Here is a 16,493-nt window from a genome sequence, read left to right as displayed (position 1 = left end):
TATTATGACCTATCCAAATCAGAACTCGAATACCCTCAGAAGTGCTCTTTTTCCTCTGCTCCTTATCTTTTTGATAATGTCCCCATCCACTCCAACAAATCCAGAACCAAGAACCTGGGTGTAATCCTCCATGCTTCTCCCTCACTGGTGTAAGTACTTCCCTTACCTTTTCTAACTTTGTCATGTGGGTTATATTTACTAGATGCCCTTTCCTCTCCATTTCTACAACCAGAGCCTCACCTGGGTCACTTATTCATTAAGCCACTGAGCACTGTACTATGTTCCAGGCATTGTTTGAGAGCTTGGGATATAGTGGTGAACCAAGTGACAAGGTTGGTGAGATAAACATTATACGAGTAAACTAATAAATGGACAAGATAATTCAGGGGATAATAAGTGCTGTGAAGCCAAAACAAAAACAAAAAACAAAACAGGGAAACCTGTAAAAACCTCCTAAATTGTTGCCTACCTCTTTATCTCAATTCCTCCCCACCCTCACCCCACATCTTCTCATCCTTTTTATTCTCAAAAAGGGAATGGCCCTGAGCCTTTCACCTGGAGACTTAATTTTATTCCCTTTCATCTGCCATGACTTCCTTCTCTAATACAGCTGCCTGAATATTAATCCCTCTACTAGAAGATAAGCTACTGTAGAGGCATTGTACCTTATATATATCTTGGTGCCTCCACAGTGCCTTGGCTCAGAATAGGTGCTCACAAATGAGTGTTAAATGGTGAATTTCCTGACACCTGAACCAAGCTGCCACAAAAGCATCTCCAGCCCAAATCAGAATGGGAAGATCCATGAACTTAGCTACTAGAGTATAGTGACAGTGGTACCTCAGGGGCAGGGGTGGGGATATGAATGAGGTCACTTCCTTTGGTTCCTTACAGGTCCGGGCTTCCATGATGCTCTGCCCCATGAGTGGCAGTAGTTGCTTCGTAAACACTATTTTACTTGACAGTGCCAAGTGCATGTGAGCAATTTTAAAGTACTCTTTGTTTCTGATGATGAGCTTTAAACCCAGAGCATTCTGGGTAAATTGCCAGGATAGGCCCTGCAGGAAGAGGTTGCAGTTGCCACTTCACTTTGTATTTCCAGGCCCTTGGGTATTGCACCCCAACAGGGAGTGAGATGTTGCCAGTTCTGTCATAGTCATTGTAATTAAATCCAAGTTCTGGCAGAGGGCAGTGCATAATTATGAAGTATTATTATGGTTTTTATCATTATTAGGCACCCAGCTGCCCAGCCCAGGAAACCACAGTAGTAAAACACTGAGAAGCCAAGCTCCTCTCCCAGCTGGCATGAATCAAGACCAGGTGTATTGGCACACAGTCTTGCAGCTCCACTCGTCAAGACGAGACCTTCTGTCCCCTCTTTTTGGCAAGATAAAAATTTAAATGCATGGGAAGAGGAAATGTGAAGAAGGACCTTTGCCACCGCCTTTGAATCAAGTTCCTTTCTTCCCCTCTCACCAGAATGGTCTCACCTATGATTTATTGTGTAAATCCTCTTCAACTTTATTCTTGACCATCCAGCTTCCCAAACATCTTTCCCCAGGGTCTATTGAGAATGTATTAGTTAGGGTGGGATATAGAGAACAGAAAACTTTTTTTTTTTTTAAGATTTTATTTATTTGACAGAGAGATATCACAAGTAGACAGAGAGGCAGGTAGAGAGAGGGAGGGAAGCAGGCTCCCTGCCAAGGAGAGAGCCCGATGCGGGACTCGATCCCAGGACCCTGAGATCACGACCTGAGCTGAAGGCAGCGGCTTAATCCCCTGAGCCACCCAGGTGCCCAGAAAACTTTTTATTTTCAAGAAATTTATGGTATGGGCTAACTAATTCAGAAAGTATAGTCAGGCTTTGACAAGACATCTGCCTTTTATTGAGCACCTACTCACCACTGTGCTCAGCACCTTCACATATGCTATCCGACTTAATTCCTACCCGCCCCCCCCAAAAAAGTAGATTTTATTATCCTCATTTTCTTCAAAGTCTCAAAGACTTAGTAAATAACAGAACTGAGATTCCAACATAAATATACAGATTTGGTGATTGTATATTCATGCTGGATGTGTCCACAACTGATAGATGAATATAGGCGTCAAACTTCCCCTCTTTCTACTGAATCGTACAAAGTAGATTTTAAGCTGAGCACTGAAAGGACAATTCAGAAGTGATGTTGAGAGAATGGTGCCAAATGAGGAAGCCAAATTGGCCATAAGCCTAAAATCAATCAATAAGGACAGATTTCTTGTTCGGCAATGTCATGTTATATTCTTCAAGTACTTTTATTGTCTCAGCTACTCCAAATGCAGAAGTCACCCCAGGTGGTACAAGGGATGGGTTGACAATGGAGGAGGATGGCTTAGGGAGGGAATATGCTTTTGCATGGAGAACTCCCAAATTGCCCATAAACTGGCACATCTAGCACTGGCTTCTGGAACAGCCAAAACCATGGCAGCTTTCCTGGCTGCCAATCACTTGTTTTTAACTGATACATGTAGAACAATTTTCCATTCTCTTCGTTTTTTCTAAAACAGTTGATTAACAATTTTTAAAGATTTTATTTATTTCTTTGAGAGACATCACGAGCAGGGGGCAGAGGCAGAGGAAGAAGGAGAAGCAGACTCCTTGCTGAGCAGGGAGCCCAATATAGGACTCAGTACTAGAACCCTGAGATCATGACCTGGGCCGAAGGCAGACACTTAACCAGCTGAGCCACCCACGGGTCTCTGATTAACAGTTTTTAAATACAGTTTGTTTAGAACTTACTGTGTTGTACAAGGAAGTTCACTTTTATTTTTAGTACTTTTTAAGGGATTTAAGATTTTTAAAAATGCACTCATATTAAATGTACGGTCTGATCTGTCTGATCTGATCGGAGACATGTATGCCCTTGTAACCACTATCATAATTGTGAAATAGAAATTTCCCTCACCCCAAAAAAGTTCCTTTGAACCCTTTTGCATAGGAATTTTAATACAACTTGTATTTTAATGACTCCAAAATTTAGATCTCCAGTCAACCTTGCTTCCAAAGTCTAGGCCCAAGCTGCCTGCTTGACATGTCCACCTGGATGTTGCAAACAGGCACCTCAAACCAAGCATAACTGAAAGATGAAGCAGACGGTGCTTTATCTTTGCTACAAGAAAACCCCTACTTCTGATTCCCTTCTGAAATCATGTTTCTGTATTCTTCAGTTTGGTTGACATAATCATCATCTACCAAGTCATGTAAGCTAGAAATTTTTAAATAAAATCTTCTCCCCCTCTTACACCTCCCCAGAAGTGAGTCTTACTCACACAAACATTTTTAAATCAGCCCTTTGCATTTTCAGTATTCTCACTCAGACACTTGCTTGCACGATCACCAAAAACAAAACAAAACAAAACAAAAAACCCTCCTGACTTGCTTCTTCATGCTCCAATTCATCCACCAATCTGCCACTTTAATTTTCTTTTGAAAACCTAGATCTGACTGTTTCAATCCTTTGCATTCAGGGACTGCCCAACTGCCTAAAAATGGCACTGAAAATCTTTCATGGTATGGCCCAACCTCCCCATCTGGACTCCTCTGCTCCCTGCCACGTAGAGCCGGCTATCCATTTTCATCCCTCTGTGCTTTTCATCAAATATCAATGTGAAATGTGCCTCCTACTCCACCTGAAAACACTTGCTTCCCTTTCACAGGCCCCATTTATAAGACTTTTCTTTATGAAGCCTTCCCAGACTTCTCTAGATACACAGTCTCTCTCTGCTACACTTGACTCCCCCCCATATCATGTTGCACATACATTTATCACGCTGAATAGACATAGTGGTTAAATGGAACAGGAGAGCTGAGTCAGAAGATCTGAGTTTAACTCAGAAATCTCATTCATCGCTTGCTGTATTAGCCAGAGCAAATGACATAACTTCTCTGAGCTTCAGTTATTCAATCTATGAGTTGGTACTAACAATAACCATAATAATCCCCTACCTCATAGGACTCTTGTGGTGATCAAACAAGTAATTATAAATGTGAACATAGTTTGCAGTATATGGATATTACATGTTATAATTACACATTTGTATCTTCTGATAGATTTTGAACTTCTTGAGCGCAAAAACCAGTATCTGGCCATCCACCAGATGCGGTGCCTACCTAGGCCTACTCCTTGCCTAGATTGGTTTATGGCAGAAGTTGTCATTTTTGGTAGGATCATATTCTTTCAATTAACTCTCTTAATACTATTTTCTGTGTTTCTTCAAAAGCCAATCGTGACATCCTCACTTCTTTTTATAATTGTTTATTGCCTTTTCAATTAAATAGCTACATTGAAAGGTCTTTAAGGAAAGGAAATAAATATTCTATCCATGATTAGTTTTAAGCACTTTGATTTATTTGACAAAAACTTTTTAGAGTCATTATGTGCCCAGCCCTGTTCTAAGCCCTGGTCATACAGTGGCATACAAGAGACTTCACAAAACTTATGTTATCGTGGGGACAATCAGCATGCAGGAGCAGTAAAGATGTTCATCTATACAGTTAAAGATGCTACAAATAGAGCAATGTGGAGGGCGGGGCAGGTGTAGCTGGAGTGGTCAGGGAATGCCACTCTGTGAAAGCCCGTAGAACATCAGTGATGACACAAGGAGGCAAGCATACAAAAAGAAGGCAGGATAGCCTTGCAGGTGAAAGGAAGAGCAGAGAGGCCCTGAGCCCTGAGACAGGAGCAGACCAAGTTGATATAAGGAACTGAAAGGCAGTCTGTGGGAAGTGGAGGGAGTGAAGGGCTGTGGTAGGAGGCTACGTCAAAGAAGCAGACAGGGACCAGATCTCTTGCAAGGTCAGGTAAAGAGTTAAATGTTTATTCTAATTGTAATAGGAAACCACTGAAGGGTTTTAAGCAGGAGTGTGATATAATTTGATTTTTTAAATAAGATTTTATTTATTTATTTGACAGAGATCACAAGTAGGTGGAGAGGCAGGCAGAGAGAGAGGAGGGAGCAAGCTCCCCGCTGAGCAGATAGCCCGATGCGGGGCTCGATCCCAGGACGCTGGGATCATGACCTGAGCCGAAGGCAGAGGCTTTAACCCACTGAGCCACCCAGGAGCCCCTATAATTTGATTTTTTAAATAAGATTTATTTGTTTGTCAGAGAGAAAGTGAGAGAAAGAACACAAACAGGGGGAATGGCAGGCCAAGGGAGAAGCAGGCTCCCTGCTGAGCAAGCAGCCCAGACAATGCCATGCGGGGCTCAATCCCAGGAGCCCAGGGTCATGACCTGAGTCAAAGAGAGACTCTTAACCAACTGAGCTACCCAGGCGTCCCTGATTTTTTTTTTTTTAATATTTTATTTATTTATTTGACAGACAGAGATCACAAGTAGGCAGAGAGGCAGGCAGAGAGAGAGGAAGGGAAGCAGGCTCCCTGCCTGAGCAGAGAGCCTGATGCGGGGCTCGATCCCAGGACCCTGGCATCACGACCCGAGCTGAAGGCAGAGGCTTTAACCCACTGAGCCACCCAGGCGCCCCCCTGATTTGGTTTTTAAAAGATCACTTTAACTGCATATAGAGAATATATTCTGGGGACAGTAGGAGAAGGGATTAGAAGGTAGACTGGTTGTTTTCAGTCAACAGAGATGTTGGTCTGAATTAGGGTGGTGCTAAGGATGGTGAAGAGTAGTTTGGGGTATGTTTGGCAATAGGACTGACAGGACTTACTGATAGATTTAATGACAGTAAGGGAAAGACATTCAAGAGAGCTCAGGATTATGGTCTAAGCCATTAGGTGGATAAAAGTTCAGTTTACTGAGTTCACACAGTACCTGTGAGGGCTCTGCCCTGGGCTCTGAGAATACAAAGGTCCGTGAATAAGACAGAGTTCTTGGCCTCAAAAGGTCACAGTCTGGGAGGACTGCCTCCTACCTCCTACACTGATGACTTCTGTAGGAGGTTTTGTTTTTGTTTTTGAAGATTTTATTTATTTAGAGAGTGAGGGGATGGTGGTGGGAAGGGAGAGGGAGAAGGAAAACCTCAAGGCTTGGCTGTGCTGAGCATGCAGCCCAGTGCGGGGCTCCACCTCAGGAATCTGAGATCATGTCCTGAGCAGAAATCAAGAGTTGGGCACTTAGCCTGAGCCTCTCAGCTACCCAGGAGCCCTGCTGTAGGAGGTTTTAAGCACAATTACAGAAGTACATATAGGTTATGGGAGCATCAAGAAGGATTCCCTAGCCCAGTCTAGCCAACCGAACCAGGAGTCCTGCCTTCTTGGGAAGATAAGTAGGAGAGTTTCTCAACACCTGTGAGATGTGTGCAGTAATCCACCCTCTAGTTTAACTCAACTCTTTATAAATATAGTAGTTGTCAGCAGCACCTGCCAGGGTCTCCGATTTGTTACTACTTTGAAGAGGAGAGGAAAGTGGCACCTGGGTAGCTCTGTTGGTTAAGCATCTGCCATCGGCTTAGGTCATGATCCCAGAGTCCTGGGATTGAGCCCCGATCCCTCTCCTCTGCCTGCTGCTCCCCTTGCTTGTGCTCTTTCTCTCTCTGTGTCAAATAAATGAATAAAGTCTTGAAAAAAAAAAAAAGTAAGAGGAAGGAAAGAAAGCTATGGAGAAAGTAAGAGTCAGGATGGACAGAGAGGCAAGGTGCCCAGCTAACAAGAGGGTCTGGGCTTCTGCTGCAGCTCTCTGCTCAAAACTCATCGACAGTATGCCCTTGGTTGAGGATATGTTCTGCTTTGTTTCACTTTAATTGCAGCTGCAGCTTTTATGAAATTACCATAAGGCTCCTGAATGACTTCTCTCAAGCTTTTTTTTTTCTTTTTGTTATTTAATAACTTCTATTTGACCCACTGACACATTCACATTTCAAAAATCCAAGTAAGAAAGGATATAATGAAAAGTCTTCTCTTCTCTTTCTCCTTCACCCACTTCTGTACCCCACCCACCTGGATAGGTAGAGATAACTATACGGATTTTTTCTATGTATCCTTCTAGTGTTTCTTCACACAGATACAAGCAGTTTTTATATTTATTCTCTTCCTGCTTCTTACACAAGAGGTGGCCTACTTTATCCCCTGATCTGGATCTTGTTTTTCCCTCTAACAATGTATCTTGGAGACCTTTCCTATCAGTACTAGGAGAGCTTCCTCATTCTTTTAAACAGCTGCATAGCATTACACTGCAGGATCTGCCATAGTTCATTTAACTATTCCCCTATTGATGAATCCTTGGGCTGTGTCCAGTCTTTGCTACTTATTACAAATAATCCTATACTGTATAACCCAGCACATATGTCTGCAGGTATAGCCTTAGGATAAATCCTCAGGAGTCTTGCAAATACTTTAATAATATCTTCTAAAAGAATGTTCTGAGATAGTGTGACTAGGCTTCCAAATTAGAACCTCAGCTTTCCAGGCATTGACTCTTGCATTCCACCAAGAGAGTAGTTCCTCATTTTTCAGCCTGTCAGTTATGCCTTTATGTTTTTTTCCAATAAGGAATTAAAAAAAAATTTAATCTGCTCTCCTGCAACCAACCATAGTTGGCATATTGTTTTAAAAAAGAAGAAAAAACAGACTAAAATGCAGTTGAAGTGTGCTCCAGTTAATGAATTGCAAGCTCTAGAAAATACTTGATTTTTCTTCATTCAACATGTAGAAGCATCTCTAGAGTGAAGTCTCAGAGGGGATGACAGGTTAGAAGGTGAGGACTCTAGGGTGTACCCTGCCCCAGCCAGCTCCCAGTGCTACCCCAGCCTCAGGGCCAAATATTCCGTGGCCATTTTTGTTAGCATTTCTTTTCATTTCTTTTAGTAATTCTTCATTCTCCCATAGTTGCTTTTGAAAAACAGGTTTATGGTTTTGGTGGAATGGGTAGGTTCGGTCAATGTGCTTTATAACTAGGCCATGTAAAGTAAATGTGCTGTTTTTATATTACCCCCCTCCAAAGACTTTTACTTATTTGTTATATTCCAGGTATATAAGACCAGGATGGAAAAATTCTAGGACACTTAATTTACATGAGCTTGTTGGGAGAACATTTATGGATGCAGAAATATACACAAGTGATGTGGCAATGAGAGCTGCCCTTTAAAAAAAAAAAAAATATATATATATATATATATACACACACACACACACCTATATATACCTATATATATATTTTTCTCTATATATATAAAATTTTAACTATACTATATATGTATCTTTATCTACATCTATATCTATCTATATATTTGAAGAAGCTTGGCCACCTGTATTACTATCATTATTGGAAAATAAAATTATCTTTCCACATAGTACTTCTCTTTAGTTTGGCTCCATGTAGGTGGAGGTGTTTTGTTTTTGTTTTTGTTTTTTTTTATAATTATAACATGAGACAAAGTGTTAAAAATAAACCATGAAGTTGACAAGGTACAGCAAATAGCCATCCAGAAAGCTTTTCTTAGCTCTAAAGCTTTCTCTCTCGGGAATCACAAAATCTACAAATTGTAGAACTGTCTAGTTTCTGTAGAGTGTCTAGTCCCAGCTGTAATTGAAGTTATCTTACATTTTTATTTTTTATTTTAAAAAAATTTAAAAAACATTTTTATTTATTTATTTGACAGAGAGAGAAAGGGCGAGCACAAGCAGGGGGAGCAGCAGGCAGAGGGAGAGGGAGAAGCAGGCTCCCTGCTGAGCAGGGAGCTCAATGCAGCACTTATCCCAGGACCCAAAGATCATGACCAGAGCCAAAGGCAGAGGCTGAAGGGACCGAGCCATCCTGGTACCCCTATCTTACATTTTTTAAATGTCTCACATAAAGATTCTACAACCTCCCTTTGGCCATTACCTTTTTTCCCCCTTAGCTGGTAAGACTTGGACTCTCTCTTTAGACTATAACCAGAATTGTTGTTCCCTACCCTTCCTTCCCCTCTCTTCCCCCCTTCCCCCCCTTCTTCTTCACACATTTATTCTTCCATAAGAAAGTTAGAACAACTGTCAATTTTTTAAAAACTTCTCTTTGGATTTTGGTTGGCACTGGGCTTTCCAGGTAGACAATTGTATCATATATAAATAATAGTAAATCTTATTCATATTTTTGTTCTTTTTGTATCAGCAGAATTTCTTCTTAAGTGAAAAATAATACATGCTGAAATTATTTGTTCATCCAATCCCTGAGTATCTGTAGAGAACATCCATTCTACTGACCACACTCTCATTTTGTTCTGGGGGCTATGGTCTTCCCTTACTCTCAGTCCCTGGACTTGGGGAAAAGATTGATGTCTACAACTTACCCCACCCCGATTTCAGGGGTGAAACATATAACCTTAGCCTAGGTCATCTAGTATACCCTATTTCTCTTGCCACAGTAATCCATTCTAGACCTAGAACATTGGTTCTGAATTTGAACCTAAAGACAAGTACTCCATGGAGTGGCTTGCATCCGTATTGGGTACATGAAGACGTTGCCTAAAAATGAAGCCAATACTGAAGATGCTGAATTTAGAAATGAAGAGAGAGAGACCAAATCCTAGGTCACCCTGTTTGAGCCCTAGATCAAACTTCACCTGAACCAGATCCTCTAAATTATTAAGTTACATGAACCAATAAATTTATGTTTTTAATTAAGTTAGTTTGGATTACATTTTTCATGTTTGGCATGCAAAGGATGATGCAGTATCTTCTAACAAAATTGGGCAAATTAAACTCATGTTGTTCCCATGGTTTGAAAATTTACATGATTTCCCCAGCTAATTCCCAGACTCCTTTCTTCTTGCACTTGGAGTGACTCTACCATTGCAGCATACCTGTCTAAATCCCAAGCCAGAGTCCTCCACCCCTTCCCCCAAGGACTTCTCCAGTTCTGTGCTTAAACCCAGCCCACTGGTGAAGTTAAAGAAGGAAGGGAACAGATGGCAACCTGATTCATAGTGCTCTTACAGGGAATTAAGCCAATTTATTTTGGGGGTCAGTTCCAGTTCAGTTTCAGCAGTGAATGAAAGTTGTTTGAATCCATTTCTGGTTCAGATCTGTAATCATCTGCAGTAATCCAAAGTTCTTCACAAGAGAAAAATATTTTGGGGAGTTAATATTTGTTCCAGTTTGAGAAAACTATGTAATGTGGAATCAAGCACCTGTCTTATTAGGCCTTCTGTGCTAAAAGAAGTAGCATATGGGCAGGACAGGGAGGCGATTAATAGTGTACTTAATACTAAAATAATCAGCCTAGACAGCCTCCATTATAAGCAGTGTTATAAAATCTACTCCTTGGGTTTGCTTTTAATATTCTCAGTCCACATCAGAGCACACTTTGAAATATCATATCACATAGTATTGACCAAATTATTAAAATATTGGTTGAAACATTTTTTGAAATTTTTGCCTCTGTTAGAGGAATACATACTTTATAGGTGAAACATTTACGGTCTCTGAAAATTATTTCTGATTAGTGTGACATTATGTCAGTATCTTAAGGTGCTTAGACTTAGCAGTATTCATGAAAAGTGTACTGAAAATCTAGGCTCAGCATAGGGAATGTTGTCAATGGTATTGTAATAGCATTGTATGGTGACAGATGGTAGCTACACTTGTGGGAGCATAGCATAAAGTATAGACTTGTTAAATCACTGTGTTGCACCCCTGAAACTAATGCAACATTGTGTGCCAACTACACTTCAATTTTTAAAAAAAAATATATAGGCTCAGGATATTCACAGGACCATTTTTAAATTGCTTCAGGTCATCTAATGGATATGTTCTGATAGGAAGCACTTTTTGTCTCATTGCTTCCATTATAAATACATATATATTTATAGGTAATAAATATAAATTAAATAAGTAAGTAAAATTTGAAGACACAAAATGCTCAGCTTGTTCCAAAATATTTTTTTGGTGGTGGATTGTGTGCAAACAAAAAGAATGACAGATGCCATCCTTATACTTTATGAAAACACCTCTTGCTTATGCATGTGTAAGGAGGACATTGGATTTGACAAGGTGCAAAGGGATGTCTTACAGATGGTACACATGAGGCCCATTAGGACGGGTCTTCCCAAACTAACGGAGCTGTAAAAGCAGTTGTCATGTGCATGTCTGCCACACCTGTTCAACAGAGAAATTCCCACTTGTAAATATGGTCTCCAGAATCAGAGCACAGGGCTAACTGAGCTTAGTTTAGTTTTCTGTTAGTCTGAGAGAGACTATGACCACCAAAATGGATTTCGTACCTTTTTGTGACTCTTCTGGGATTTTTACATTTTCTCTGGCATTGTGTTATTTAAAATTAAAGTTTAAGATTAAAATTCTTTTACTTGGTCCTTGAAGAAAAAAACCATAATTTATCTTATAACATTAAATTCATTGGCAGTGTGCTTTGGTGGGAATAAATTTGTGTTCTGCAAAAGGGCTTGGATATACAGAATTTCAATGCCTCAAATGATGTAATTTTCTATAATATTTAGCCTGCCATTTTTAGTTTGGTGTTTGTATAATAGGAGATTTCGAAGAAAAAGCTAAAGAGAGGCTAATTTGCCTGGTAGTGCTTCTGTTCTTTTGTTCTTTTAGAATCTAAAATTAACCAACATCTGCAGTGTCAACAAGGACTCCATATGGCATTCAAGTTTGTACTTTTCCTAAATAATGCATTTGAGGCAATATAATCTGAGAAGAATTCTGAGGTGATAATGAGTAGAATGCCTCATGTTGCATAGCACTTTATAGTTTCAAAATGATTTAACAACTAGGACCTTGTTTGAGCCTCACAACAGTGTTAAGAGGTCAGGGGTTCAGGTGTTTCTTATTCTTGTTGAACAGATGAGAAGATGGAGGTCCAAAGTATTGAAGAGAAATGGCCATTGTCACAAACCTGGTGAGTGGCAGCATGAGAAGGAAACCCAAGCCATCTGGTATCTAATCACCCTTTCTACCGTATTACTAGGATCAAGTTGTTGACAACCCATTGTTAAAATAGCATGTTTTCAAAATAATAGATCCCACAACAACTCTGTAGGAAAATTTTTAAAAATTACTAGAAACTAACATGTATTTGGTTTTCTAGAGTTTAATAGATTTCATTTGTTCAATTAAATTAACAGATTATTTCCACAGAAGTTCATCTATTTAACTCTTGTGATTTCCTGTTTTACCTAAAAAAAAAAAAGAGTTCCCACCAAAACGCTTTTTCTCCTTGTGAAATTGTACCTCATAAATCTTTATTCGTCATATCTAGAAAATCTAAAAACTGTTCTGTAAGAGATGTTACAACTGAGAGTGTTTTCTTCACAGTAATACATAATCATTTAAGTCAAACTGAGTTTTGAAACACTTCATTTTATTCAAGCTTCTGTGAATTTCTGCAACAGAGCAATTATTCAGAATTTCTGGGATAAGAAAAAAAGTAGGTTGAAGTTAAAGAATGTATTAGAAACATAGCTTGTGACTGAGACATAGGCATAAATTTAGAAGGAACCCATTTTTGAAAGCATAAATAATGTTATTGCCAGTCCATACTTTATAGAAATTTCTAGCTATGTAATATTACCATTTCTACTTTAAAATGCAGAGAAATTCAATTGCTTCCATTTCTTCAGAGTTTGAGGCTTAAAAATTATGAATGCTGGCATTCTTGAAGAGGAACGCTGTGAGTTTGTAATATCGAAAAGGCACTGGCATTCTCTTACATTAACAGGCAGATATATTTCCAACAAGTGGAGACAAAGGACTCTACTGACATAAGGAGCAGCCAGCAAAACTTTTAATCAGGATTTGGCTCAGTCTGTACTGGTTCTGACTTCACAAAAGTGCATCTTCAGGAAGTACCTTTCTACCAAGTAGAAAGCTGGCAAGACACAACATTAGAGGTTGCTGACGCCAAGACAACCAGAGCTCACTCAAAACTTAAAATCTTGCCTCTCCATTTGTTGCTTGGATATGTCTCAAAGAATTACACGCAGAAAAGCAAGATTTAAACTTGATATTATCCAAAACATTCTTGTGACTCTACTCTCCTACCTACTCTGCCCAGGATTAGTGGAATACACCAAACATTTTTGAAAAGGTCATCTAACCTAAGTAGAAGAATGTTATCTTTCCATGCATAAAAATACTTGGACATGAGAGCCATGAAGAAGATATGGGGAGAAAAGGACAAGAAGAACATTATGGAATGTACAAGTAATAGGGAGGAATTAGGGAGAGTTGGGGAATTTGGTTAGGAAAGCTTTAGAGAGGGGCGCCTGGGTGGCTCAGTGGGTTGAGCCTCTGCCTTTGGCTCAGCTCATGATCCCAGGATCCTGGGATAGAGCCCCGCATTGGGCTCTCTGCTCGGCAGGGAGCCTGCTTCCCTCTCTCTATGCCTGTCTCTCTGCCTACTTGGGATCTCTGTCAAATAAATAAAATCTTAAAAAAAAAAAAAAAAAGAAAGCTTTAGAGAGGGGAGGGTTAAGTCATTAGAGTTAGTAGTAACTCCCATCTGGCTAAATTGTAGGAATCTGGAGGGAGGGGCCCAGGGGTGCTAGAAGACAGTTCTCATGATGGTAGCATTCAGAGTTAACCTGACAGTGGAGAGACAGCAGTGCCAAGGCTGGGAGAAGGCCACAGTTCGAGGAAGGCAAGTGCCCAAGGGACCACGAGAACCCCAGCTGCACTTCTTTTTGCTTATTCAGTCAGATCCAGTTTTTTCCCCCTTCCCATCTCCACACCTCTGCCCACCCCTCGCCGCTCAACCCCCATCACGAGAAAAATCTGTGTTGACTGGCCCCAGTTTGTTTAACTGAGTCCTCCTTCACCCATTGAATGATTTGTGGAGCCTGGGGCTGGTAATCATTATTTAGCAGTGACTTCAGCATTAATCAATCAGAACTGGAATGATAGAACTTTGTTCCCACTCCACCCACTCACAACCGCAACCTTTTTGTGCTACAGCGAAGTAACGTGGTCCCTTGGCTATGTTGCTGCTGATTAATGGACTGTTGGAAGGGCCAGTACAACTCCCACAATAGTCTAGTGCTTTTCTGCCAGATTGGCTTAAAAAAAAAAGGCAGCCGATCATGTCAAACCATGTTAGCCAATACCTGTATTGTCTCTCTGAATTATAAAGCACAACAGTACATCTCGTTCTCTGCAATTCATTATTAGAAGAAAGAATATGAGGAAGTATTAGGCCATGCTTGTGCCATACGAGATAGCTAGACAATCCTGCACACTCCTGCACTGCCCATTGGAACGTGTCATTTGCACTCTGAGGCAGTCATGATAACTCTCAAAATGAGATGCAATACCACCCTCTCTTCTGCTCCTTGCCTGGATGCTGCAGAACAGTGACCTTCAGAGGAGGTGGGTGGACATGGCCTTGCCAGGAGATGCTAAGCACCCAAGACTTAACTACCTAAACTAACTCATTAACCTGCCCCTCCCAAATCACCCACTCCACATATATCACCACCACAGGAGGAATTAGATTCCCCAAGGTCACCCTAAGGGTGTCTGTGAACTTTGACTTCCTCCCTCCACAGACACCCTTAGGTTGGCCTTCTGAGGCCTCTGGGCTCCCGGGAAGCTGATTTCTCCTGTGTAAAAACATCAAGAGCCAGGAAGAATGGAACACTACATGATTTATCCCTGAATTCCTCATCCTGTTGGATATGCCCCAGGGTGGAGTTATTCTTGCTGTCACAAATAATTCAGCCCTGAGCGGATCAACATGTTTAAAAGAAGTTTCCAAATATGTCTAAAACTCTAGGTGCAGAAACACAAGTACCAATTAACAAGGGCAATTTCAAATAGAACAGAGGTTGGAAATTAGAAAAAACAAAGAGGCACAGGATATAGCAGAGGGAGCCAGCTCTTTTGGTAACGGGTTGTATGCCCTCAGTCATTATGCCTGTGTCTCGGTTTCCTCGACTCCAAAATAGACACTAAGATGAAAGGAATTTGGTGAGAGACACTTTTGAGAAATGGCGATTTATGTCCTCTCTCTGTATTTTTCCCTTTCCCTCTCCCATTCTGTCTGGCTTACGTGTTTTTACCTCAGGAGAGACGTGGGGGGTGGACTTCCAAGCTTTAGTTCCAAATAAACCCATGAGGAAGGGAGAGTTTGCGGTAACTTGTATTTTCCAGACTAAAGAGATCTGTTCTCCCAGAAACAGCAAGGATGTCATCCTGCTTCTTGGCAGTACCCTTGCGATGGATGTCTCAGGAAGGCTGAATCTTTGCTGAAGAGCCCCTCTTTTCTAGAAATGCACTTTGGGACTTACTCATGTGGAGTAATGATGGCAAGGGCCTCCAGAGGTCCTGGCACTTCTTAAGATGCCTGGTCCCTGCCAGAGCCCTCAGTAAGTGTGTAAAAGATACTTCCCACTTACCCGAGGGGGATTTCCTGTCCACCCTACAGCACAGCGCCTCCAAGTTTAAATTGAATTACATACTCGAAAAACTCTAAGGAATCATCAGTGGTAAGATGGCCACTAGTTTAATTTGTGTGTCTTTATCATTTATTAAAACTAAGCCTAAACAAGTCTTAACACACTGTAGGAAATCCACTTTCTAGGGGCTGAATTCACCAAGGGTTTACTTTTGCCAGCCCTCCTCATCATTGCCTTTTCTGCACCTACCCTTGCTGGCCTCCATGTTTTCTCATTTGGGATGTTTGACTGAGAAAGGCTGGTGGCACCTTGAAAAACATCATGTGCCTTCTCCCAAATCCCTGCATATTTTCTTTAAAGTCGGAAAGGGGTGTCTCTTATCCTTAAGTATACATATTTAAGTTGTCTGTGTTGCACTGAGGAGCAACTTCAAGTAAAAACCCATAGCCAGGGGACCAAGTCTGTGGTCAGCTTCTCTGGGAGCCATGTGCCTTCTTGAAGTTGTTAATAAAACAAATAAAACAAAACAAATAAAAATTGAAGATCTTTTATGCAATTGTCTTTGTTGTTACTGCTGCTGTCGGGTGAAGAGGACATCTATTGCTTCAGGGCTGTGCCCTATTTAGAAAGGGGCAAAATAGATCGTATAAATCTTTCCCCTTAGAAAGGGGCAAAATATCAGTGCAAGTGAAAACCTTCCAGGAAAGGCTGCTTGCTTTTGGGATCTCTGAAAGCACGTACTGGACATAATCTCATGTGTGTTTTTCTTGGTAGCAGATGTAAATTACCATGTTCTTTTAAGGCCATTTTCCTCCTATGGCTGGCTTTTCTCTTTAAATATTTTAGGAGGAAAAGTAATGTATTTTCTGTTTGTTTTGTGGTGGCGGTGGTGGTGATGATGATGGTGATGATGATTTATAATTTAGAGAGTCTATATTCTTGATTCGGTCAAAATAATCCTTGAGTTACTTCATACTTCACTCCAAATAGTCTTTCTCAGAACTTGGAAAACAAAGTAAAATGGTACCCCCAAATATTCCCTTCCCTCTTATCTTTATGAATCCTCCCATAGAGCCAAGGAATTGCCATTCTAGGGTCTGAGGTGAGGAAGCCCCCCTCTAATTTAAAGCCTCCTGAACCGGATTACCTATGCTATT

General features: G+C 40.8%; 1 pseudogene; it reads left to right on the top strand.

The window, feature by feature from the left end:
• Positions 1–16,493, top strand: part of LOC125108558 (high mobility group protein B3-like) — a 64,142-nt pseudogene that overhangs the window by 1,228 nt on the left and 46,421 nt on the right.

Source organism: Lutra lutra, chromosome 9, assembly GCF_902655055.1.
Source record: "Lutra lutra chromosome 9, mLutLut1.2, whole genome shotgun sequence".
NCBI classification, from domain to species: Eukaryota; Metazoa; Chordata; class Mammalia; order Carnivora; family Mustelidae; genus Lutra; species Lutra lutra.
The sequence above is the reverse complement of the archived record's forward strand: the minus strand, read 5'-3'. Positions and strand labels throughout refer to the sequence as shown.